The sequence below is a fragment of the Argopecten irradians genome, chromosome 11 (assembly GCF_041381155.1).
Source record: "Argopecten irradians isolate NY chromosome 11, Ai_NY, whole genome shotgun sequence".
NCBI lineage: Eukaryota > Metazoa > Mollusca > Bivalvia > Pectinida > Pectinidae > Argopecten > Argopecten irradians.
In genome coordinates, this window is record NC_091144.1 from 35,240,258 (window position 1) to 35,248,284 (window position 8,027).

At 35.9% G+C, this 8,027-nt stretch overlaps 1 pseudogene; it reads right to left on the bottom strand.

Annotated features, from left to right (window-relative positions):
* Positions 1–4,101: 4,101 nt before the first annotated feature.
* Positions 4,102–7,316, bottom strand: LOC138334344 (4-galactosyl-N-acetylglucosaminide 3-alpha-L-fucosyltransferase FUT6-like; annotated as a pseudogene).
* Between the last annotated feature and the right edge of the window lie 711 nt (positions 7,317–8,027).

Genomic DNA, 8,027 nt, shown 5'->3' on the forward strand with positions numbered 1-8,027 from the left:
AACTTTCACGTTTGTCGTTTACGTATGTGAGAAAAATAATCAAACATAGGTTTGTCATGTGGACAGGGATATCTCGATCCTCGTGAAAGATATTGGCCGTCAAAATATTTCACTCGAGTTGAGATAGCCCTGTCCACATTTCAGACCTATGCAAGATTCTATCAATCTAGGTTAACAGATAATGTGTATTTCGTTGTTTATTCGTTTGCCGTAGTAATAATCAACTACTACACATAATTTAGAAAACGCTGAGAAAAATATGACGACCCGCTTAATGAAAATTAGTTGTCTGTTTAGAATTGTACAGGTAAATGATGATAAGTATAGTATTAACAGCAAGCTAGTAACATTTCGGACCCTACAAATTTCTCACGTTTGTTATACAGTTGTCCCTAGACTACTTTTATTGATATATTTCGAAAAAAAATTGATTCTCTGGACTTTGATTTCATATTTGACTCGCTACGTTTCACGGTTTTGGGCCTCAAAAATTTCTAAGGAATAATTTTATTTTTTGTTGTTTACTGGTTCATCAACTGCATTTGATGGACATATATTTTAAAAGTTAGCGCGTCATGTTGAAATATCTGTCCAACAAATGCAGTTCACACACCAGTAAAAAACCAACAAATAAAAATCGTTCCTTATATCTACATTTAAACGACAATTTCTTTTAATTTTAATGTTCCGTTAAAATAAATCTTCGTGGCACCAATTTGGTAAAAAAATGTTGTCAACATCAGAAAGTGCACAAAATATGGTGGTATAGTAATATAAAAAAACACTACCTTTTTCATTCCATTCATACAATATTTTTTCAAATATTTTATTTTATGAAATATTACATTACAATTGTTTAATTGAGGAATTAAAAATACAGAAACAATATAGGCAAAAGGTGATGCGCATTAACACTACTTGCGGAAGACAGTGTTCCGGTGTATGTTTTCTTGCGCGACAACTGACTACAAGTGTAAACGATTTCCCATTGGGTAAGATTATATAGCAAAGGAAAAAAAAAGGAAATGTAAATATTAATTGATTAAATGCTTGTATGAATTTGATTCTACTGTATCATTAAAGGTAGGTTTCGTCCAACCAAATAATTGTTTTGTCAAATGCGATAAGCGAAAAACATATTAAAAATACATCAATTTAATTTCTAAATGCGTATGATATTGAACAAATGTATCTCGAATACAAAATTGAAGGAAATCCTTGATTTATCACGATGTCAGGCTGACAGGATAACATTCAAATGAAGCTGCGATGGATTGTGTTGTCGAAGCTTGGCTCATGCGCATTGTTACGCACTAAACCTAAACAAAATGGGTGAATATAAGGGTGTGAAGAAAAAAATGTATCTGAATCGGCAACAAAGAGGAGGAAATTCGAATGGAATCGGTAGCACCCTAGGATATCTCTAGGGAATGAAATTCAGAGATGGCATGTAGCAATAGAAGAAACGGAAGCCACATCTCAAGCGGAACTCGCCCGATTCTATTGGGACTCATGTTGCACATGGTGAGTTAAATTTCAAAACATATGCTAGAGCACATACAGCGGCAGACTAACAACAAATATGTTTGATGTACTAAGCTAGCGAGCGTATGTAAGTAACTTGAAGTGTTCTATATATATTATGTATAAACAATCCATCGCACTTCGACTTGTTGTCGTTGTTTTTTGACTTAACATGCCTTGGCAAGTCTGTCACTTCTAGCCGACGTTTTGTTGCACGCTTCCGTTTGTTGATGCGGCCTCGTTTTGAAAAAAAAATACGTCATGTTCCATGTAAAGCTTGACTTCACTCTATTTTTAGAGTAGTATTTTCCTGGTCAAGCTAGGCAATGACCACCCATATTGTTCGTTGTATGCATCGAAAATGAACTGAGGATTATATTTATGTACAGGATATTTCATTGGGCGAGACCTACCTTTAATATTGACCATTGCTAAAATTGTTTTGAAGTTTTGACAACGTGGGGTACGACAGAGTGACCCTCTGTGTCCGTATATTTTTCATGTAGAACTCCTTAGATCGGCTTTAAAAATCAACCAAAGTGGTATTACCATAAACATTTTTTTAGTAAACCATCACTTACATTATCTTATAACCTAGTTTCTCTTTAAACAAGATTAAACATGTTAAAAGCTTTTACATGTCTTTCAAATAAATCCTGAAAAAAGTTATATGGATTGAGACAAGATAGGTTATGTGACAAAAAACACATTCACTGAACGAAAGCCAGATAAAATAAATAGAAATATTATTATCTATTGCTTGCAATTACATGGGTGATGTATATTATATTATATTTCAGAAACTTTTTTTTTATTTTAAAATTGAATTGTAAAGCAAGAAGGCCAGATTTTTGTAGTCATTTTCTTATATTTACGTATATGTATTTGATGATTTAGAAGGAAACATTGAAAAATAATGTCAGAGTACTACATCTTAGACTTTAAATTAAGGTTATTTTGTACAAACTACATGTTTAAGCTTTGCTTGCCTACTGTATAAAGTTATGATTGGTACGAGTCTTATCAATTGTATTGCATTACCAAGGATAATCATGTCGGCATTGTTTTTTTTCTCTGCATGAACATGATTTGGTAAAAATGTTACTGTATATTCTACTGTTCTACTGTTCATCCTCGGATATACCGCAGTCTTCCAAAACACGCAATATGCATTGCATACACGCTACATACATGGGAGGCCTTCCTTATGTAATCATAGCTGGTTAAAGTTATATGTGCCGTATTTTTCATATTCAGGAATCAAGATGAGCCTTTAATATGTTATTTAGTAACAAAAAATTACCAACATTTTGAGAATTGCAGCATTTTCAATGCATAGGTTTTGATTTTACAAGTACATATAAGAACTGGAAATGATTTTAATGCTAAAATTATTATATTCACTTCTATAGTACATAGTTTTCGCCCAGCTACGGCATACATCACTTTAATAGGTCTTTAATTAATTAAATAAACAAACAATCCTCGGAATGTTCTGTATGTGATCATGACGTCACGGTAAATAAAATAAAGTAGGTCATATTTGTTTCATATATTGTTTTGGCTATGTATTGTACTGAAGCGTGAATGCTCTTTCATTTTTTTTATTTCACATACTTTATGAGGTGATTTAGTATTGCCTTTTTGAACTGTTATGGAACCTAGAAATTAGTGAAGAGTTAAGAATTTGGAGCAGATCGTTTTCAGTGTCAGAAACATATCTTTCTGGTGTCGATTGAATATATTCTGAGAGAGAATGGAGAAATGATTTAATTATTAGAGTAAGTGTCTATATATATATATATTTAAAGTTGTTATTTTTGTTGAGCAAATTCCAATTTTTGTGTCGGAAATGAAGTGCGTTTTAAGAACAAATCATTTTAAATTATGAACAACTATTCCATGCATTACTACTTAAAGAACGCCTTTCTTAATCTCTATTTATATAGATATTTGAAACGATAATCTACTTCCCGACAAATAATCATCAACTATTTTAACCTAGGTCAAGCCCGGCATATGTGCGTCAATTTTATCAAAATCACCGAACGGCTAATCGTACAGCTAGATGTAACGCTGAATAAATACCAATTTTGAGTTGACATGTTATTGTAGGAATACGAAAGCATGCAATCCGATGACGTCACACATCCGATTTTAGGAGTGGTTTGTCCTGCATCTCCATACAGCGAACGAAGAACAGCAGTATGACGTCATTCGATTAATAATGACGATAAGAACAATTTGTGACGTGACACTGAAGTAAGAAGTTCGAGTCCAAGGTTAAAATCTCGCCTAATTAGTAGTCCGGAACGTCTACTGGAATATCAATTTATTTATCCAACATCAAACACATTTTATAAAACGGCATGGGAGTGAAATAACGCGACGTATTGTGTAACCTTTTACCTGTCGATTTTTTTAATCGGTTTTCATCGTTCTGATGTATCATAATTATATATCCCGGTTCAGGTTCGTTTAGTCAATGCAGGAAAAAAAATCCTGAGTGCACACACCCAACTAAGGCAGTTATTCTGAGTTTTTCTCATCATAGTCCTCACCCAGTAAAGGTTTGACCTAAGGAGTCAGATCCGATGCATTATGGCATGCTTGTTTTCCGTTTGGGTTTATGTGCCAAGCTGCTACGTCACGGTAAACACGGCGGTGTTTCTCCGGATTGTTTAGTCTTTCACAAATACTACAAAATGCAGCGTTCCATTCAAAAAACATGTCTTTCTGTTTCGTAATATTGCTTCCATTTAAAATATTCCAAATAAGCGGTCTTGTTGTTAGCTAACGTCTTCATATGTTGAGCAAGTTCTTTCACAGATTTGTAGTCGTTTGTGTTAAGGTAGGAATGAGGGGGTGAAATATGGTTCTGTTACTGCCATCTCGTCTATTTACCTGGGCACTATTGGATGCTGCTATGACACGATGCTGTTGAGTCTTTTTCTTGTCGTGGCTAAATCCCAAACCAAAGGGCATTTTACCAATAATGATATAGAAACATGAGGCCCAAGGGCACTTATAACGGTCATTCTGACTTATCTTCGGCAATTAGCTGTATTGGAACAATAATTAGATATAAGGTTGTTTCTTTGTAGGCCCATCTTCACATCTGGGATCAACCAGGAGAGCTATAACAACACTTTGACAAGACTCATTTCAGGCCGGCATTTCATGTTTCAAGTTTCAGTTAAATTGCACTGGTTGAACTTGAGAAGAAGCTTCAAAATGTGTTTTCAAGATGGCATCTGTGGGCTAGCCATCTCTGGATCATATGTGGCAGCCCATCCTTGGGATTTTGGATCTGACATAAAATATAACAACCACTTGGTCGGGGACCATGTCAGGATCATTTCATGCAGGTTTCAGCTTAATCACACTGTAGAACTTGAGGAAAAAGTTCAAAATTCAAGATTTTGGAATATTTGACTCTCGTGACCTTGAAAGTAGGGTCAAGGTCATTCATTTCCACAACTTTGATAGCCCTTTTATCTCAACATGCTACTGACTAAATATGGAATACCTGGACCTTTCGGCTAATATAAAATGGTGTAGTTAAAAGATTTTAGGCTTCATTGACCCCTGTGACATTGAAAAGAAGTTCAAGGTCATTCATTTTTATAATTATGGTAACCCTATGGCATGCCACCAGCAAAATATGAGTATCCTAGAACTTTTGGGTTAGTTTAAACAAAATTTGTTCAAAGAATTTACCCTATTTGACCCCTGTGACCTTGAAAGAAACGTCAAGGTCATTAATTTCCACAACTTTGGTAGCCCTTCATCCCTGCATGCTACAGGCCAAATATGAGTACCCAGAACCTTTCGGTTAGTTAGAAGAAGTCGTTCAAAGATTTTAGCCTATTTGACTCCTTTGACCTTGAAAGGAGGTCAAGGTCTTTCATTTTCACTACTTTTGTAGCCCTTCATCCCAGCATGCTACAGGCCAAATATGAGTACCCTGGACCTTTCAGTTAGTTAGAAGAAGTCGTTCAAAGATTTTAGCCTATTTGACCCCCGGTGACCTTGACAGCATGTCAAGGTCATTAATTTTCACAACATGTATAGCCCTTCATCCCAGCATGCTACAGGCCAAATATGAGTACCCTGGACCTTTTGGTTAGTTAGAAGAAGTTGTTCAAAGTTTTTAGCCTATTTGACCTCTGTGACCTTGAAAGTAGGTCAAGGTCATTAATTTTCACAACTTTTGTAGCCCTTCATCCCAGCATGCTACAGGCCAAATATGAGTACCCTGGACCTTTTGGTTAGTTAGAAGAAGTCGTTCACAGATTTTAGCCTATTTTACCCCCGGTGACCTTGACAATAAGTCAAGGTCATTAAGTTTCACAACTTTTAGCCCTTCATCCCAGCATGCTACAGGCCAAATATGAGTACCCTGGAACTTTCGGTTAGTTAGAAGAAGTCGTTCAAAGATTTTAGCCTATTTGACCCCCGGTGACCTTGACAGTATGTCAAGGTCATTAATTTTCACATCTTTTGTAGCCCTTCATCCCAGCATGCTACAGGTCAAATATGAGTACCCTGGACCTTTTGGTTAGTTAGAAGAAGTCGTTCAAAGATTTTAGCCTATTTGACCCCTGTGACCTTGAAAATAGGTCAAGGTCGTTTATTTTCACAACTTTTGTAGCCCTTCATCCCAGCATGCTATAGGCTAAATATGAGTACCCTGGACCTTTCGGTTAGTTAGAAGAAGTCGTTCAAAGATTTTAGCCTATTTGACCCCCGGTGACCTTGACAATACGTCAAGGTCATTAAGTTTCACAAACTTTTGTAGCCCTTCATCCCAGCATGCTACAGGCCAAATATGATTACCTGGACCTTTCAGTTAGTTAGAAGAAGTCGTTCAAAGATTTTATTGAGAAGAAGTTGTTTGAATGAAAAGTTTACGCACGGCGGACGGCGGACGGCGCACGGCGGACGGCGGACGACGACGGACGGTGCATGATGACTATAGGTCATCCTGACCCTTTGGGTCAGATGACCTAAAAACTTATACTTTGGAAGAACTGAAACGAAGCAATCTGGTTCAAGACTCCCTGATATATTAAAGCATGCACGATAGCGAAGATCGTTGTCACATTCCTTCAATTTAGTTCCGCATGATCCAAATATGTCAACATGGATACCATGAGACTGTAAAAGTTTGATAAATTCATGTCTCTTGCTACGTGCTTTACAGTTACTTATAAACGCCACAGCCATCTTGTTCTTCTTAGCATAAATTTCATCCAAATCTTTCTGGTTGTATTTGGGTTTACTGCTTTTTCTAAAGTAGCCATGTTCGAGTGTAAAGTCAGCATCGCGGCGATATGACATGGTCCAGTTCACTTTATTCTTCAGGGCGTAAAAGCACTTTTTTTGGAAATAGTAAGTTGGACTTTCAAATTCAGTAAATATCCAGACTTTACCTGGAGTTTTCTTTGGAGGGCAGTATCGCATGGCCCTTGGCTTAAAGATAACGGCATCTACTTTGTCCATAGATATGTTTTTGTTTTTAGTTACAATACAATCGGATACCGGACAGTTTTCAAGTTTCTTTCCTGTTCCCCACGTATCAACTACCCAATCATCAAACACGTGGAAGAATTCTGGATTGTAGAAGTAAATGTTCTTCTTTTTCCGAATTAAACTGTTGGCTAGATAGTGAGTCGATGTGGAATTTCCTATTGTAATATTTCTTACATATGAAATATATCCCTGATGGATTATAGCAACAGTTTCCTTTGGCGAAGTGTCCAATATTTCCATGTACTTGAATAAAGCAAATCCGATGATAATGATGCTGATAATAGTTACAAAACGTCTGGGGGTAAATTGATGCCAAAGCGTCATTTTTCTGAAAAAATAAGAGAACGTTTATTTATTTATCATTTATTGTATTTATTTATTTAAATTATTTATTTATTTATTCAGTAATTTATAACATGCGTGTTTGCTACACCTAAAATCTCGATAATAAGGAGGAATCGAAAATATGTCTTTAAAGCAAGCTTTGAATTTCCTTAAAGTATCTTGAAATTATGCCGGTTTTGAAAATACGCCGCATTAAGTAATTTAGCTTTCCATACTTGTTCGGACATTATCTAAAAACAATAAGCCGAGTTAACGTATACCTTCCCTTCTATGACGTCGTACGTTTGTAACATCGCTATCCGGATCCCGGCAAACGTATTTTATTTCTCCGTACCCATCTATTATAACTCGCTTCTGACATCGGCATTCGAGCAAAAACTTCGTCTGGAACCTTTCTGAGTGTTTACATGTAGTGTATCAATCTAAAGGTGTGGCAATCGGTAAATATAGTATAATTTTGAAGATTCGTGCATGAAGTAAAATCTAAGAATCATAATAGTCGCTAAACAGTAAAATGGAACTTGGATTTACGGGGACCCAAAAAGAAAAACTTCACGTCAATAGTAACAAATGAATGACCGTTATCGTTACAACTGTATACCTATCTTTTTGCATAATAGAAA